The sequence below is a fragment of the Equus caballus genome, chromosome 6, assembly GCF_041296265.1.
Source record: "Equus caballus isolate H_3958 breed thoroughbred chromosome 6, TB-T2T, whole genome shotgun sequence".
NCBI classification, from domain to species: Eukaryota; Metazoa; Chordata; class Mammalia; order Perissodactyla; family Equidae; genus Equus; species Equus caballus.
In genome coordinates this window covers 41,495,984-41,514,493 of record NC_091689.1, presented here as the reverse complement: position 1 = coordinate 41,514,493, position 18,510 = coordinate 41,495,984, and the positions used below count along the sequence as shown (strand labels likewise).

At 47.3% G+C, this 18,510-nt stretch overlaps 1 protein-coding gene and 1 pseudogene across 9 annotated transcripts in view; one reads left to right on the top strand and one right to left on the bottom strand.

Annotated features, from left to right (window-relative positions):
- CACNA1C (calcium voltage-gated channel subunit alpha1 C) overlaps positions 1-18,510 on the top strand; it is a 680,405-nt gene that overhangs the window by 156,107 nt on the left and 505,788 nt on the right. The window lies entirely within an intron of this gene.
- LOC138924518 (small ribosomal subunit protein eS12 pseudogene) lies at positions 1,861-17,997 on the bottom strand (annotated as a pseudogene).

Below are 18,510 nucleotides of genomic sequence, written 5' to 3'. Positions count from 1 at the left end.
AGTGACTTTAAGAAAGGACGAAAAGAAGGGGGAGGGCTATCTCAGCCACGGGACCCCCCACAAGGAACTGGGCTCTTGCTGGTGAAAGTTTCCAATTGTGGGGGCATGTAGGGCTGGTGCCCTTCTCTGTCACTGGTTTTGAAGATGGAAGGGCCCTTAGCCAAGATCTGAGGCCGACCCCCAGGAGCTGAAAGTGACTCCTGGCTGCCGGCCAGCAGAGAGCTGAATTCTGCTGACAAGCTGAGTGACCTTGAAAGAGGCTCCAAGCCCGGGTCAGAAGGCAGCCGCCGCCCGACTATGTCCTTGGGGTGCCTGAGTGGAGGGCCTGGCTGCCCTGCTTGGCCTTCCGACCTGCAGCGCTGTGAGCTAACCAGGGGATTTTGTTTCACACTGCTGACTCTATGGTAATTTGTCACGCCGCAGTAGAAAACCAGTCCTGCTCTCCACTGCCCTCCGGAACCGCTGGACGCGAGCAGGTCTCTGCCCCTTTGCTTTGGGGCTTCTGCTCATGCTGTTTCCTTCTGGGTCACTGTTCCTCCACTTTGCCCGGCTTATGCAACTGGTCCTTGGGGTCTCAGCCTAGACGTGGCTTTCACTGGAAGCTTTCCACGACCCCCAGAAAGCAGCTTTATGTGTTCATTTCTCTGGCTGACCGGTGTTCCTCCTCAAACCTCAGAGGTGAAGTGTCTTCTTGTGGAAGCCTTCTCTGGTCTTCCACGTTTCCACGGCATTCTAGATATCTAAGTACTTCTAATCTCTCCTTTACTTGTGTCTGTCTCTCAACAGTATTCGTTTGGTTGGTTGTCTTAAATTACTACAAATTTAGTGGCTTAAAACCACAGAAATTTTTTTCTCTCACAATTCTGGAGGCCAGAAGTCCAAAATCCAGGTGTCGGCACAGTTGGTGCCTCTGGGCTCTGAGGGAGGGTCTGTTCGGGCCTCCCTCCCGGCTTCTGGGGCTGCTGGCAGTGCTCGGCATTTGATGGCTATTAGACACATCGCTGTACTGTCTGCCTCCACCTTCACATGGCCTTCTCTCCTGGGGTCTGTCTCTGTGTAAATTTCCCTCCTTTTGTAAGGGCACCGGTCGTTGGATTGGGGCCCACCCTAATCCACTTTAACCTCACCTTAACCCTCTTTCCATTAAAGTCACGTTCACAGGTACTGGGGGCGAGGACTTGAACATACGTTTCTGGGACACACAGTTCAACCCGCAACAGTCACTAGCAGTGTGTGTGTGTGAGCAGGGATGGTGTGCGTGCAGTCTCCCCACAGCACCTGGAAGGCCGCAGGAGCTCCCTACCTGTGTGCTGAGTGCCTGGTTGGGCTGCCACAGGCCATGCCTCTTAGAGAATGGTGTGCCTCAGTGAGGGCACAGGTGCCGACAGGGCGGGCTCCTGGTGCCCCTGTTACAGCAGAGCTGCCTGGTGGACAGGTCCCTTCTACCCCGAAGGTCTGAGATCCTAGCCCAGTCCTGCAGCTCAGGACTGTCCCTCTTGCCTCCTGTGCCCGCTGGCCTCAGACACGTCATGCCCCAGAGGAAGGGAAAATGCAGTCAGAAGTGAGGCCCACCGGCAGGGCAGCTCTCCAGGTCACAGCAGGCCTAGTCCTGCTGGCTCCTCAGTCCCTCCTGGCTCTCAGGGAGTGGGGGAGGAGGCCTCCCTTGGGGCCACAGAAAGGAGCCCTGGCTTCCCCTCCAGTCACCGTGACTGGCCAGGGAAGGCCGGGGCTCGTCCTGTCTCCTCTCCCCTGGCGCTCAGGGCCGTGGGAAGCAGGCTTGGCAGAGGCCTCAGTGGTGACTTATCTTTGCCAAGGTTCAATCCAAACAGCAAGAGGAGCTTTCAGCTGACACGTGGTGACTCAGCCAGCTTGTTCCACACCCTTCGGAGTGGTGTCCCTCCCTCGGGACCTCTGGCTCCTCTTCTGCGACTGCGTGTCCTTGTCACCTTTCTGGCAGAGCATCTGCCCTGTAACTGGGGAATCTGTGTCCTGGGACAGGACAGGCCCCAGTTCACTCTGGGAACAGTCATGGAGGACGCATGATTTGTGGAACGATCCTGGAGAGCCCAGCAAGAGGATCCGATCACTGCCACCGGCGATCTCTTTGGGATTGTAGACGAGGGGCTCCCAGCACCCTTGCTTTGAATTCTGTTCCTACCACAGTTCCTGAAAGAGAATGCACTCAATAAATATTTGCTGAATAAATAGCTGAGTGAATATGTGAATAAGAGAACTTGTTCAGGGACTAGGGCTTCTAGAGAGGTGTAGCGTGACTGAGTGAGCACCAGACAAGGAGTCAGGAGCCTTGCGTTCCAGACCTTTCTCTGCTCCTCACTAGCTGGGTCACCTTCAGTAAGTGTCTTTGCCTCTCTGACCTCTGTGTGTTCATTTCTCATCATCCAGGAGAGGATTATGTTCAGATAATCCTTTTATATTTTGCATGTCTGTGGCTCTTTGCCTGATCAATAGATCATTTGACTTGTTATTAGTATAGTCATTCATACATTCATTTGATAAATAATTATTTATTTATTTATTTTGATGAGAAAGATTCACCCTAAGGTAACATCCATTGCCAATCCTTCTCTTTTTTTTGCTTGAGGAAGATTATCCCTGAGCTAACATCTGTGCCAGTCTTCCTCTATTTTGTATGTGGGATGTCTCATGCACGGCTGGTGAGTGGAGCAGGTCTGTGCCGGGGATCTGAACCCGCGGACCCGGGCCACTGAAGCAGAGTGCATGGAACTTTAACCCGTTGGCCACAGGGCCAGGCCCAGTAAATATTTATTGAATGCCTGCTGTATCCCAGGCTGGGTGCTGGAAATACAGAATGTGCAGAAACAGACAAGGTCTCTGCCTTCATGAGGCTTATGTTCTGTAATGCCAGTCAGTAAACAACTCGGCAAGTTGGTAAACAAGATAATTCCAGAGCATTATCAATACTATGAAGAAGAAAGTAAGAGGCTAATGAGAGGAGAGTTGTGGGCAGGCAGCAGATGGGGAAGGTCTCTGTGAGGAGGCGGTACCTGAGCGGAGATGTGGTGCGAGAAGGGGCCGGCCTGCGGGAGCAAGCGGGGGCCCGGACTCAGGTGTGGCCAGAGCACACTGAGGAAGATGAGGAGGGGCGTGAGGGGTCAGAGAGGTGGGCAGGGCTGGCTCACATAGGCCGTGGTGAGGAGTTGGAGTTTTGTTCTGAGTGTGGGGTTGGCAGGTCCTGTTAGCTTGCAAAGGCCTCCACAGCAGTAGGAAGTATCCTGAGGAGCGTTAGGAGGCCAACGAGAAAGGTGAGGGCTACTGCCTTTACTTCAGCATCCTAAGAGTGATGTTTGTGTTGCCGGTGGGCCTGGGTCCATCTCACCAAGAGAAGAAAGCCCTGGGACATGTGAGTCACAGAAACATGTCAAAGGGACCTGGCAGAATGCTTCAGGGGCATGGAGGCAGGCTTCTCCGGAGGCAGTTTTCCTGACTCTTCTATACACTCTGGTCTTTGTGGTCAGCCTTAGTTATCTGGCAACTTCTCTGCATCCAGATCCACAAGGGCAACCTTTCTGGCCATTCCATAAGGGCGGTATGCACACTCCCCTGGCCCGTGGGAGCTGGAGAGGTTTCAGGGCGTCTGCCCACTCAGCAGGCTGCCTCCCCGGCCTGTCTGGCCTTTGCAGCCTCTCAGAGCACAAGGAGTGTGGAGACAGCACTCTGAATGTCTGGATTTCTGTATATCTGGAATGCCCTTGGTCCCCATCCATCTGGAGGGAGGGTGAGGGCAGCCTACATTCTCCAGCTCAGCCCTTTCCTTTTATGGCAGCCCAGGGGCAGAGGTCAGTCTCCTGTAAGCCATAATAACCCAGTCCACGTGAGGATACCATGAGCTAGAAGCCTGTCCAAGTCTTTGGAGGGTAATGTTAGAGGGGTAACCACTCCTTCCCATTATTCCCTTATTTGGGGGTTACTGCCAGGTTGGCACAAGACTTGGGTATGGGGAGTGAGCACTGAGCTGGGTAGTCCCTGGTCTGGTCCTAGTACAGCCCCTACCTGGCCAGGGGCCCCTGGTGATGATACCTGGCATTTATGAGTGCTTCTAGTGCCACAGCTCCGTGCCTTGCATGCCTCACCTCATTCGGTCCACTAACAAACGTAGGAGGTGGAGCTACTGTGATTCCCTGTGCCAGAGAAGGAAACAGGCTAGAAAAGTGGGCGACTTGTCTGGGCAATGGCACCAGGCAGTGAGAACCCAGAGTCCATGCTCTTGGACTCTCCTGTACTGCTTTGGCAAGTAGCCTCAGTGCCTGGGCCTCGGTTTCCTGATCTGTCAGATGGGGGTGGTGGATTGATCCAAAGTCTCTTCTGATGCTAATGTTATATGGATTCCTTCCATGAACCCCAACAGACTACAAACCATTGACAGCACTGAGGTCCACATTCCAAAGGTTTCCAAAGGAAACGAGGGCATAATCAGTGCATAAAAGTTATTTTTAGGAATCAATCAAAAAGAGTGCAAATCAAAAGAATACTTGGTATTCCCTCATGCTCCCTCTCAAATTGTATATTTGGGGGGAACGTTAAAGGACTTTGTTGAAAAGACTATTCATGTGGGATTTCCTGGCCTTTGTGGTTGTGGTAGGGGTCTAGTTATGATACTTGTCCTGAGCCTTGCTCTGACTTTCCTCCCCACTCCGACCCCAACACCCAGTGAGACATACTGTTTGTGTGTTGTAAGTTGTATCTCTGGTTTACTTTAAAGTTGCTTAAAGATATTTGACTATAAATCTATAATCACCGGCATTAGCAGTGTTTGAAGAAAATAACTGTGTTAGGCTAGTCAGTTGGTTCATCCAGGCAAAGATGAACTGAGCCCTGCTGTCACCTGTGGTCAGCACCATGCGGGCAGAAGAGGCAGAAGCCCCCTGCATGAGCCCTGAGAAAGCAGGACCAGGACGTGGGGACACTAGGAGCTGAGCTGGAGGATTCTGACTGTAAGACGATGAGCAGAAGGCCAAAAAGGGAGGCGATCCGTGTGAACTGGAGTGGCAAAAGAGGTGTTCCTGGAAGAAGCTGGGGTTGAGTGAAGCCTGGAAGTTTGTGGAGGAGTTGGCTAGACTCTTGGTAGGAGTGAAGGGATGCCGGGTAAGAAAAGTTGGAGGTACAATTCCGTGCAAAAGGTACGATTTTGACGTATAAACCTGGAGTTCTCAAAGTACAGTCTAAGAATATTCTTGGGGTGATCTGCGTTCGTTCCTCAACACTTCTTTATTCAACACCTGCGTGTGCGGAAGGCCCAGCAGTGCTTACGGCACATGTACAGTTCCTGCCTGCACGGCTCATCACTCTAGCTCAGGAAGAAAGGATTCAGCATCTAATGAAATCACTGATTCTTGGGGGCCGGCCCCGTGGCCAACTGGTTAAGTTCGCATGCCCCCCCTTGGTGGCCTGGGATTCACGGGTTCAGGTCTTGGGCGCAGACCTGCTCACCGCTCATCGAGTCATGCTGTGGCCCTGTGCCACGTGGACGAACTAGAATGACCTACCACTAGGATATACGACTGTGTACTGCGGCTTTGGGAGAAAAAAAAGAAAAGAGGAAGATTGGCAGCAGATGTTGGCTCAGGGCCAATCTTCTTCACCCAAAAAAACCCATTAAAAAAACCCCCCAAAACTCCCTAATTCTTCAGTTATGGTTGGCCTCTAAAATATTTATGTTTATATTTGGATGTGACCGTATTCATTTTAAATCAATATTTTGCTTACGCTACTGAAAAACCAAACCTGGAACTAATGATCACTTTATTGCATAGAATATATCCTAAAGGTGACATTTCTCCTAAATTATGATTAAAAAATATCATAATTATATATCATAATTAAAAATAGATATCTTACAAATATATTCACATATATCATAGTTAAAAGTATATCATAAAGGCGACTTTTCCCCTAAATTATGATTAAAAAAGTGTTTTAGGGTGGATTGTGGAATTTTTAGTCCTTCTAAGGTGGTGCCTAGATCATAAAACTTGAGACTTGTAAAGAGATGGAGAAGAAGGAGGAAACAGAAATCGCCAAGGATTGCTGGCAGTAAGTAAGTACCTGTTCCAAGGTACGAGGAGAGGACTCCGGAAGGACAGAAAGCCTACCCCAGAGGGGAGCGGGCAGCTCTGCCACGTCAGAGGCAGGACGGCGGCACCCGCTGGAAGCTTGGTGAGTGTGCAGACAAGGCTCCTCCGCGTCAGAAGCATGTTTCCCCTGTCGGGGATGCTGCACCTCCATGGCTGCCTGCTGCCATTTCTTACAGATCAGGAGGGTTTGAAATTCTGGGTTGCCAAAATAATTTTTTTTTCTCCCTGTATCCAGCCATTTCTAGTAAAGCTTGTTTATTTTTGTAAAAAAATTTTTTGTTGTAGTCATTTTATCCTTTTGGAATCAGGAGAGTTTTCAGCTTGAATAATTTTTTTTTTTCCCTTTTCTGCAATGTAGGATTCTTGGGTTTGGCCTTTGGGAGGTAAATAATACAACTCTCTGTTTACTCTGGTGGGCCTTAGCTTATCTCAGAGCTGTTTTACCTCAAACATTGGTGATTCTGTAAATTGAAATCAGCTTTTCTTAAACTTGTAGATTCCTTAGATTTGAAACCTATGTTTGGTTACATTTATAGCAACAACACACCTCTTATTGAAGGTTTATTCATTTGTTTGCTTGTTAATTTATTTTTTTATCTTTTGCTCATTCAACTACCGTTTATGGAGGGCCTGCTTTGCAGTAGGCCCTGGGCAAGAGCGTTCCCTTAGAGAAGACATTGTGGGGAAACACTGGATTAATCTCTGTTACTGTCCATGTCAACTGTTGCTAAGTGTGGGGTTTGGTGGAAGGTATGGATTTTTCTGGCGTTTGCCTTTCTTGACTGAATTCTGATAGTCACTTCGGTGCCTGGCATTTCAAGAGTCTGGAGAGACCCTGCAGCATAGAGAAAGTGCTGACCTGGGACCAGAAATGCTAACCTGGCTCTCTGCCCTTGGGCAAGTCACTTCACCTTTCTGAGCCTCAGTTTCCATCTGTTACTTAGCACTAATTACACCTACTTAACTCACAGGTTTTTTGTGAGGAGCATTATCTCATTAGAGATAATGTTTCTAAAAGCTCTTTGAAAATTGTGCAGCATTATTCAAATGGAAATATTATTTTTATTATTGAGTGCCTACCAATTCCACACAAGGAGCCGTGACGAAAGGAGAGAGGGCGTTATTGTCCCCACTCTGCTCCCTCATGGCGCTGGGTATCATGGGCGTGTTTGGATTGTGGATGGGGCGGTACAAGAAAAGACCAGAGCATGGTTCCTGCCCTTGAGGAGTCTAGGATCAGATTTGGGTGACAAGAACCAGCTAGAGAATCGTGTAATAGTTGAGAGAAGGGAGAGAGGGCTTGAGGATCTCTTCGTGCCTTTCTTGCTCCTAAATTCTAGTCTTGGTCAGGAAAGGCTTCACTTTGGGAAGTGGCACTTGAGCTTGGCTAGCATCAGCATCATCATCAGAGCCATCTTCTTGCTATCATCGTTAATAAAATGAATATTTATTGAGTATCAGTATGTGGCAAGGGACATACAGTTTGGTTGGGGAGTCTGAGTGCTTGCCTGAAAAAAAGATAACTAAGGGACCTAGTTCCTTACACTGGGGCCCGAATGAGGGAGGTGCCCAGTGCTGTGGGGAACCAGAGGAGAGGGCAGCTCTAGGTTTGGGGTTGTTGGGAAAGGCGACTGAGAAGTGGTGGACCCTGACCTGAAGGAAAAGCAGGATTTGGACAAAAGCAGAATCATCTGGAAAGGCATTCCATGTTTCTGCTTATTGATAGCATTTAATTTTCCATTTTCCCAATAAGCATGAACAGATTGCTTTCTACTCTCAATACCTCATTTTGTTTACCTGCCCTGTGGGAAGAGCATTTATGAAACCCAACTCAGGGAAGCTCTTCACCATTTCCTCTCTTTTTTGCAGAAGGATTTTGTAGTGATCTGCCTATGCCTTTTCAGGCCTGAGTCATTCAAGGTAAATGTCTAAGGTTAGTATGACCCGAGTAGGGCTAGGTGTCAGGGAGGAGGACAGAGGGAGCAAAGGCCGGAAGAGATGGGAGAAGGGCAGCCTGAGTTCACCCAGAAGTGGGCACATGAGAGAGAGGACAGACAGGGCCCCCTGAGAATGCTTCAACCCCTCCAATTCTCAAAGCAAATTCATTTCACTGAAGACGTATCTCTGTCCCTGGCTCTGTCTTTATCCGGATCTCTAGAGCTATAAAATTCAGGGCTTCTAGGACCAGGATGGCATCTAGGGAAATTAAAACAAACAAATCACTGAGACAGGGTGGCACCCCCCAAAATGTTGCGATTTGCCTGTTGAGTGTTTCAGAAGCTTCAAAGGAATTGAGCAATTTAGGTTAAATTTTAAGAAATGGGGCTGACCAGAGCAAAAGGAGAGTTTGAAACTGTGCTGCAGACATTGAAGGTGGAGGTACATTCTGCCCTTGGAGCCAGGCCGGTCTCCGCTCTGGACAGCGCCCTTCTGTGTGATGTGGTACAACGGAGGATTACCCACAACCGCCTTAACAACCTTGGGGAGTGGAACGCCAAATACGGGCAGAGCAGACAGTTAGCTCTATTGGTATTGGGGCTTCACCCAAATTATCTACTATGAATACTTTCTAGGGACCTCTTGCCTCTTTAGGACAAGTGTTAGATAATTTCCATTAACTCAGTTATTGGTAGGGGAGGCGGTGAGAGAGAAAAGATCAACTGTGGCTCAGAGTTACCTGGAGGAATAGAGAGCTGAAGAGAGAAGTGGAGAAGGCGTGCATCCTAGGATGCTGACATGTAGAAGGAAATCATGAAAACACTCCCACCAGATTGGAAGGAGAGGAAATGTAGATTATAAAGCAAAAGGAGACTTGTCTCTACTTTCTCAAACTTTTTTGGGGACTTCTTCTGGTAATTAAATAGGCAGCAGGTTTTCTCCTAGATGAATCATTTTGAAAAATTCATCCCTTAACACTTGGGTTTCCTGTTCTTGATCCATAGTCCTCACATTACTGCTGTTGGCGGTGTGGGGTCCCATTGGAAAGCAGTGCGCCGTCCGTGCATCTGGTGATAGGGGGACGCTGGGAATGGGAATATATTTATGCAACTTCTAGGGCTTTTTTATTATTTGCAGGTTCACATGCATACACACACACACACACACACACACACACACCTCTGCACTTATATAAAACCTGTCAAATCTTTCAAAAAGTTTTGAAGGAATTAGCATTACAAAGTCATAAAGAAATCTCTGAGGGGACTTTAGAGTAGAGAAAGAGGAGGGGAAAAGCCTAAATATATCACTCTGCAGCAAACCAATCATCCACACAACCGCAGAAAACTCTGATAAATCTCTTGTGAGATAAACTCCCTCCTGCCTGACAGTTCTCTTTGGAAACGTTGACTCTGCATTTCATATTAAAATATTGCCTTGAAAAGACCTGCCATGGAGCTATTGATCCCACTTATGGGCAAGGAGGCATCTGGACTTGTCTTCCAGCCGCTGCTCAAAGATTCCACATGTTAACCTCTGCTGTTCGCATTTGTGTATTTAACCAAACTCTTTCATGGCCAGTCCAGGGCTCCTGATTATCAGGACTGCATTACAGTCCAAGAGTTCTGCGTCGCGTCTTCCATTTAGCTGCTGTTTACCTTTAAGCATACTAATAACGATTAGTACTATTACAATTCTAGAGCATGTATCATGTGCCAGGAACTTTAATCTTTATAACAGCTCTGTAGCTCTAGAGTTTTCAAACAAGGAAGCAGACTTAGAGACAAGGTAACCTAGCTAGGGTCACACCGCTGGGAAATGGGGGAGCTAGGATTTGAACCAAGTTCTGTGTGACTCTAAGTGCTTGTTCTTTCCTGTTTACCAAATGTTTGCAGCCATGTCTACCTCAGATGTGTTGTCGAAGGAGTCTGAGGAGAGGGGAGAGGGGTCTGGTGTCTGAGACCATAGGAGTCAGCAAGTGGAGGCTCCCTTCCTCGGAGTTGGAGGGTATGCTCTGGGACTTGTGCTCCCTCAGCCCTGTGCACTACTAGAAGCCACCGACAGGCCAGTGGGTGTCCATGGGACTCATCGCTTTGCATCCTGTTGGTCCAACCCTGACGTTTTGTTTTTTGGCCTTTCCAGTGGAGACTCCAAATAGGATTTGATTTTTTCCAGGGTCATCTGGGAAATGATGTCTCAAATCTGGGAAGATGTGGTCTTGGGGGTCACCTGAGCAGCAGAAGAAATCTTGGAAGATGACATTTGGGACTTATGTGGAATTAACTCAGAAAGTAATGAGTTTGCTGGACTTGAGCGTTCACAGAGGGCATGCGAATGTCTGAGGCTGAGGAAGAAAGGGCAGCTCTGACCCATCTTGGGGTTTTGTGCTTTGTTCTCGTGACCCTTTGGAAATACTTGGATAAACACACATGTCTAGACTCATGCTAGGCCAGTGTGAAGAAGCAAGCTGGGTATGCATCCGTTCTGGGCTCAAAGCCAAATGAAAGAGAGACAGGCCTGGCAAAATATTATGGGAAGTGTCATAGTCCTTTCTTCTAGACTCACTTAAAAAACCCAGGACCCCTTTAATATTTCAGTTGTAAGAATTATCTCTATTGATGGTGTCTTGGAAAACAAGAGACTAGGAAAACCCCAGCCATAGGAAATCTAACAATAGTAGAGAGCAGGCTACTGTCTTTTCTGGTTTTCCACAGTATCTTAATTTTCCTGACTTTATTAACTGTATATCATACCAGAAAGATTCTTGGATCAGGACTGCCCTTGAGTAGAGACAGTAGCCTGCAATGCAGTGGGAGAGTTTGTGTCAGCTGAGGTAAGCAGATGGGACCTGGACTTATGAGAACCAATGCCCAGATAAGGAAGACCAACTCCTAGAAGGCATGTGTGGGTCCAGGCTGGGGCAAACCCCAAAGTAAGGCTGCTGGGGAAGATGGGAGACTGAGCCTGGGCACAGGCTGAGGGGAGTGTCAGCAAAGTCAGTGGCTTGAGAATCTGGATAGCAGACAGTGTTTAAGGAACCGGACTGGCTTCATGAATCAAAACTGGACAGTTGGCAAGAAGCAAGGATAAGGATCCAGGTTGTGACAACTGGTGTTGGGGTACCAGGCACAGAGCACATAGCAGGTCATAGAAATCAGGGATCCAGGAAGGAGAATGGGCAGCAGAGAGCCATGGCATGGTGATGGAATCTGGGCTGCAAGAGTAGCAGCCCCCAGAACCGGGCTGGCACTCTCACATCAGCCCAGGGGTTTTCCAGGTTGCTAAGAAGCTGGCACTCAGTCCAGATTTTGCTGACCTGGAGCTTGCAGGTTGAGATGAGTCAGGGTCTGGCTAGAATGTGAATGATGCAGCAAAATTGGACAGGTCTTGGCCTTGGTCCCTAGAGACATCACTGCATGGAAGAAGGCATGGTTCATTAATTGACTGACCAACAGAACTGAAGGGGAATAAGAGTCTCCTCTTTGACCCCCTAATCTCCCACCATCCACTGGGGAACAGAGCAGGGGGAAGACAAAGCAGAGGGCCTTCCAGAGTGAATGAGGAATGCCCGCCGAGGAGGAAGAAGAGCCTGTTCACGTCATGATATCCTGCCCTCTGAATTTCCATACGTGGCTCCCAGGCTACAAAGCAGCTGTGATAATAGCAATGCATTCTCTCTCCTCTAGAAAGTTAGGAGACTTTAAAATAGGTAAGGCTAATGTCATTCCTTCTGTGAATTCTGATTGAAGGGCGTTTGGTGAAAAACCTGTGTGGGCTGGCATGCAACGAATATTTATTTACACTGCTGTTTTAAAGACAATGACACAAAATCAAAATTTAACCTGCAAGTTTGAGTTTTCAGTTTCCTTCTGTTTCTCTCCTTCCTTGAGAAGGGAAGATGGGGAACTGTCTCTGTCTCTCTTGTTTTCTTGCTCTAATAGCAATCCCTGTCAAAGCACTTTGGGTATGCCTCTTGGTAGGATGACAGAGGAAAGGCAGTGATAAATGTTACATCTGGCAGGTGCCAAGGGCCTGAGGTAGCCTGTGTCTTTGTGGCTTGCATGTTTTCCTTTGTGTTGGTTGGCTCTTATGGCTGAGTTCACTGTCAGTCTCTCTTTGACAATTATGGAGAGGTGTGACTAACAGACACAGATTTCATTGAGTTCCACTGAACTCACCTGTGTTGTTCACAACAGACTCTAAAAGTAGTATGGGATTCCTGTGGGCACAACTAAACTCAACTTGGTAGGAATCAGGGTTTATGGATCACTGGAACTAACAGAACATTTGAAGATCATGTAGTCTAATTCGCTGGCTTTGCAAGAGGAGGAAGTTGGGGATAAGTAAGGTTTTGTTCAGGTCTAAATAAAATTGAAGTCACCTGTACCGTAGTCAGTGTTCTTTGTATATGCCACTGGCTGACTGGTGGTAGCTAGAAAATGGGGTTTGGGATGGCAGGGAGGGGTGTCTGACAGAGGAGCTGTTTCTAAAGACTGAAGCCTCTGCTCATCATTCATAAGGCATTTACATAAGTTTAGAGTAGCAGAACCAAAAATAGTCTTTCCTTTCTCAGGAGCAACTCTGCATAAAAGACTCCCTGGCTTTGGGTTCTGTCCTTATCACATCTCTTTCAGTAGCCAGGCCAAGGGATCTGGCCAGGAGGCTGGGTAGATCCCAGCCAGAGAACGAATGTTTGTTGTAGAGCAAGTCGTGAAGCTGGGCGCAGAGCCAGGTTTGCAGAAATGGCTTTGTATTGATGCAGAAGGGAGATTTGTACCTTGTTTTGGCCTGCATCATGATGAGAGTGCTACAGAAAAGTAGGGGTGACACCAGGCCACTCTGGGAGACATATGAAGCTTGTTTTCCTCTATCCGAAATATATAGGCCAGTGGACCCTCAGGAACCCATTCTCTTACATGAGTGGATGAGCCAAAGATTGGGCAGAGGCTCATTTCGATAGCTTATTACCTGCCAGTAGATCCTGAACCTGTGCTTCTCCAGGGACATAGCATGCCTCCGAGGGACCTGAGCCAAGAGTGATGTGGCAACCGATGGATGGCTTATGGTCAGCCTGGCTGGGCAGATTCCAAACGCCCATGTTTCTAGTGCCTTGATTAGTTTGAGGACTTGGAACTCAATCTCTCATTGCAGATTGTGGTATTGGTCAGTTAGTTTGAGGAAACATCAGATGTGCTGTTCCCTAGTTAGCCACATCACACCTGACCACGTTAAAGTGGGGATTGTTCATACAAAAGAGGGCACAGACTCCACTAGTGACAGAAATTACTCATTCTCACCCAATATCTATTCTTTCCATCTTTCTTAGTAACAGAATTTGCAGCTGGGCACGTGACTGCTTGAAATAAACTACAGTTCCCAGCCTCTGGTTAGTGAGGTTGTGTGACTAAGTTCTAGCTAATAGGATATCAGCAGAAGTGATGTGTGCAGCTTCCAGGTTTTGCTCTTAAAGGGAAAGGTATGCCCCCCTTTTCCCTTTCTTCTTTCTTCTTGGCATGAATGTAGTCTGGTGATGAGCCATTTTGGATCATGCCGACCAAATCACTACCCTAGGGACGGTGGAGCAGCGATACAGAAGGTGTCTGCACCGCTGACAGCTGCTAGAGGAGAGCTGTCATGCCAACCTGGACTTGCACGCAAGAGAGTTAATAAACTCTCCTGTGTAAACCCGTTATTTTGGTCTCTGTCGACTACAACTCAGTTTATAACTTAAGTTATGCCTTACTTGTTGGGAACTTTGATTCTGAGTAAAACAAAAGATTGCAGTTAGATAAGAAGGCCAAGCTTAAGCAGCATGAAAAAGGCAGGACACCAGAACAAGAACGTGGAAGCATGTCATTTCTATTCCTTCCCCCTCCTGGTTCCCATCTCACCTCTAGGACTGCAGTGCTCTGTAGGGAATATTGGTAAATCCCACTGGTACTGGGTGTCCTACAACCCTTTGTATGGGTAGTACTAGGGTTATTATCCAATTACGGATTCTCCTAGTGATTGGAAGTAGTGGCAGGCAAACTGAAATTGGAAGGTAGATGAAGGCTCAAGGAGTTAGTTCTAGAAAAAACAGTTTGGGGCATCCAGCTGCCATCGTGGTTAGCATGGCGCAAACTAGCAGAATGAAGAGCTAGGAGAGATTCATTTCTGATCTGACTTTAATAATAAATTGTAGTGTCCATTGAGTCAATAGAGTAGTTGGTTCCCCTTTTGTTTCTTTCTTGTGTCTGTTCGTCCTAAAACGGCCTATCGTAATTTGCTTAAGGAGCTGGCCCTTAATCTTGAGATTAGTGAAAGATAGCATTCATTTTACAGAAACATTCTACTTACCTAACTCTTTCTCCATTTTAGGATGGAGACTCCTTTTTTTTAATTGTGGTGAAATATACATACCATAAAATTTACCATTTTAATCATTTTAAAGTGTACATGTGGCTCAGTAGCATTCAGTACATTCACATTGTTGTACAACCCTCGCCACCATCCGTTCCAGGATGTTTCCATCATCCCAAATCGAGACTTTGTAACCAACAACACTAAATCCCCAGCCCCTGCTCCCCTTAGGCCCCAGGACCACCACTCTACTTTCTGTCTCTGAATTTGACTACTCTAGGTCCCTCACAGAAGGGGAATCGGACAGTATTTGTCCTTCTGTGACTGGAGACCACTTCTGACGAAGGTGAGGAGAGGTGGATGGATTCCTTGCTCATGGGAGGGAGCCGGGACGGTGCTCACTGGGAGTAGAAAGAGTCCAAACCGTAATTCTGCTTTTTCTTCCAGTGTAGGACGTGGCAGCCCTGGCTGAAATGTTCTCCTTCATTTCATCTTTTAATTTTCTTTACTGGGAGGTGAAGAGAATGGTGTCTGCCGTCTTCATTTGGAAGCACATAAGTGTGGATCATGAATAAGGCAGTGGGAATGTACTTGGCAAAATATTAAATATTAACTCTCCCAGAAAAGCTAAATAATCACAGAGCCCACCGAGCTCTGTCCCTGTGATAGTGCTTTCAACCATTCTCAGACATTTCTTTCCCTTTCCCCTACTCTGCTTCCTCCCAAAGTGCTGGGCAGAAGTTCTTTTAAATTCAAGAAGAAAGTAGGACTTCTTTTTCGCTCTCAGTGACACCACTTGGCAAGGAAGGACGAGGTGATAGAGGAGGGGGCTTCTCACCCAGGCCAGTGTGGGCCAGGGAGGGACTCAGGATTAGGACTCAGGTTTCCCCGCTGGAGTCCCGTGTGACTTTGGAGTCTATCCTGTTTCCAGCTGCAGCTCCAATGCCTCGGGATTTGCCGAGGAGAGAATCCAGGGCTGCAGGGCGGGAAGCACCGAGGGTTCACCAGGCAGGTTTTCACGCGGGATGAACCTGAAGCCCAGAAGACCCCCTTCTCTGATGACTCCAGCCCAGCTCCTCCTTCCTTCTCCCAACTCCAAAGGCACCGAATGTCTCCTCAGACAGTTGAGCACACTGCTTCATACCCTTTTCCCGCAGCGGCATGCATCCGCCTGGGCTTGCCAATGAGAAGAAGCTCCCTCAGGACAGAGGGAAGGTGCTTCACGATTGCCATATTGATGTTGACAAAGCTCCTCGAAGTGGGGTATTCTCCTAGACTTGTTTCCGGAGGCAGCTCTGTGTTCTTGGAGGGCCTCGTCCTGCCTTCCTGGGGTGTAGGGACGATCTGCCTCTGTTTAGTTAGATCTCAGAAGATGAATGGTGGTATCTCCACTTGGCGAATCCTGTGGCACTGTGGGAAGACTCTTCTGTGCAGACATAATTCTCTTTGCTTGCTGACACACACGCGCGTGCATGGTCACACCCTGATGCATGGTGGGCCTTGTTTTGCATGGAGAACACCATCGTGAAGATACGTTTTCTCTGGTGGCTCTTCCCTTGGTGCAGGACTGGTGTGCCTGGAGACAACAGGAGTCAGAACGCCAGCTCTTCAGGCTCGTGGAGACCGTGGAGTGTAACACCCGCTCTCCAGAGATGACGAGCTGTGGCCTAGAGAGCTTCAAAGGCCAGTGAGCTTTGGGACTTAGATAAATAATTCTACCTCACTTGGGCTTCAATTTCCTTATCTGAAAAAAAAAAAAAAATAGGAATACCCTAGAAGGATCTTTAAGGATGTTTTCAGAATTCTATACTAAGTGAGTTTTAATTGCCATTTTCTTACCATTCTTTGGCCTTCTTAGAACTGACTGGAGTAACTAGGCGGTTCATTAAGGAATTTCTGACTTCACTCTATTTTCCTCCTATAAAGAATTAATCAGCCGCAGAGATTCATGTCTCTTGGGGCTATGGCTGACTTAAAAGTGCTATAAGAATATATTGGATTGCTGAGAGAAGATACTGCCCACTTCTTAGAAGACATCACCACTTCAAAACTGGGGCATCTCCTCTGAAAAAATGGGCACTTAGACTAGTTTAGACCTGCCTAGAGGTGGGAGGATGAGCCAGACATCCCTGGAAAGCCATTTTGCAGGAGCTTTTTACCTGCTTTGAAAAGTCTAATAATGTTCCACACATAAGAGAGAAATATTTCTGAATCTGAGGATGTTCTCTCTTAAACTTTGAGCAAATTATTTAACTTCTTTTTCTTTACATGTCACCTCCATAGCTCCCTGATACCTCTCATTTTTATTATTGCTTTTGTAAAGTGTTTTTCATTAAAGGGTAAAGATACAGAAAAAATCAATAGCTTAGATACAACAACAAGAATGGATCTGACAAAATAAGATTGAGTGAAAGATGCAAGACAAAAGAACACGTGCAGGAGGATTCCATTCAGATACACCTAAAGACAGGCAGAGCTAAAATGTCTCTTAAGATACACATGCATAGGGTGTAAGACCATAACGAAAGTCAGGAAATGCTGATAGCAAAAGTCAAGGTAGTGGTGTTGGCTGGGAGGAGGGATGGGGCAGGACTGGGGGCTCATAGGGGATGGGGCTTCTGGGGGGCCTTGCAGTGCCATGTTTCTTGATCTGGATGGTAGTTACATGAGAGTTCGCTTTATAATTATTCATTAATCTGTAAAAATATGTTTTATGCACTTTTCTGAGAGTATGCTATATTTCATACAAATAGAATAAAGTGATATGGAAATCAGAAAAAAACCCCACAGTAGTTTAGAAAGTGCAGATAAATGTGGCAGATTGAATGCCCTCTTCTAAAACCACACTAACGTGGTGGTAAAGGAATCTTTAAAAAATGTGTAAACCACAAAGACAAAATGAGTGGAAAAGAAGACAACAGCAAGCACATACACAACACACAACACACACATACACACACATATTTGAGGGCTAGGCTTTTATTTGTTTGTTTTTTGTATTTGAAATGTGTTTCTTTGTGTGTGTGTGTAAGGAAGGTTGTCCCTGAGCTAACATCTATTGCCAACCTTCCTTTTTTTGCTTGAGGGAGATTGTTGCTGAGCTAACATCTGTGCCCATCTTCCTCTATTTTATGTGGGACGATGCCACAGCATGGCTTGACAAGCAGTGCTAGGTCCATGCCCAGGATCCGAACCTGTGAACCCTGGGCTGCTGAAGTGGAGCATGTGAACTTAACCACTATGCCACCGGGCCAGACCCCGAAATGTTTTTTGATCACATGCTTGGCCTGAGATGCTTTACCATGATCCTTAACAACCACACAACTACAACCAACTGCTCTATAGGGCTTTGCTTCTCTGGTGATTTTGCAGAGGCCTACCCATTCCTTTAGTTTCTCATTGTGACCGGCCTCAATTAAGTTGATTTGGTGTTCAGTGCACAGTTCCTCTACCAGGTTTTTCTATATAGATTCATCATGTTTGGATGTGAGCACACATGGATTCCATAACCTAGGTCATGATGGGTGAGGGCATTCTTCAGGACCTCTTTTAAAGCAGTGTTATTGTCCATTTCATGCCCAGAATCAATGCCTTCCTTGGCCATGGTGGTGGGTTAAGGTTGGAGCTGAGTCCTGGACTCACCAGAGAGGCCCTGCTCCATGCCACCCAGAAGCAGGGAGAGACAGCAACAGTACTTTGAAAGTTGGAAAGTAGATGGAAAAGCAGTGACTGACTTTGCACTTATGAGATAGCCGAATCCTAAGCTGCACTGGGGAAAATTAAACCTGTAGCTCACAACTCCCAAAAGGTTTGAGAATTAGTGATATCAGGTGTCTTTGGAAGTGGTGGTGGAAATGGGGCTTAAAACTGGAGAATTGATTCAAAGTCTGTTTAAGAAGTAATTAGAGTCCAGATCCCCACTCCCATTCTGGCAGTCAATACTCTTCCCCACTTCCGCTGAAGGCTGGCGGGTGGTTCTCTATTGAGGGTGAAGGACAAGCTCTCTGGACTGGGGCACGGCTGGCACAACTAAGGGCAGTGCACTAAGGTGAAAACAGGGCTGAGACTTCTGAGCTGTCTCCCCCCTTGGCTCTCACAGTGCCAGCCCCTAGGCCTA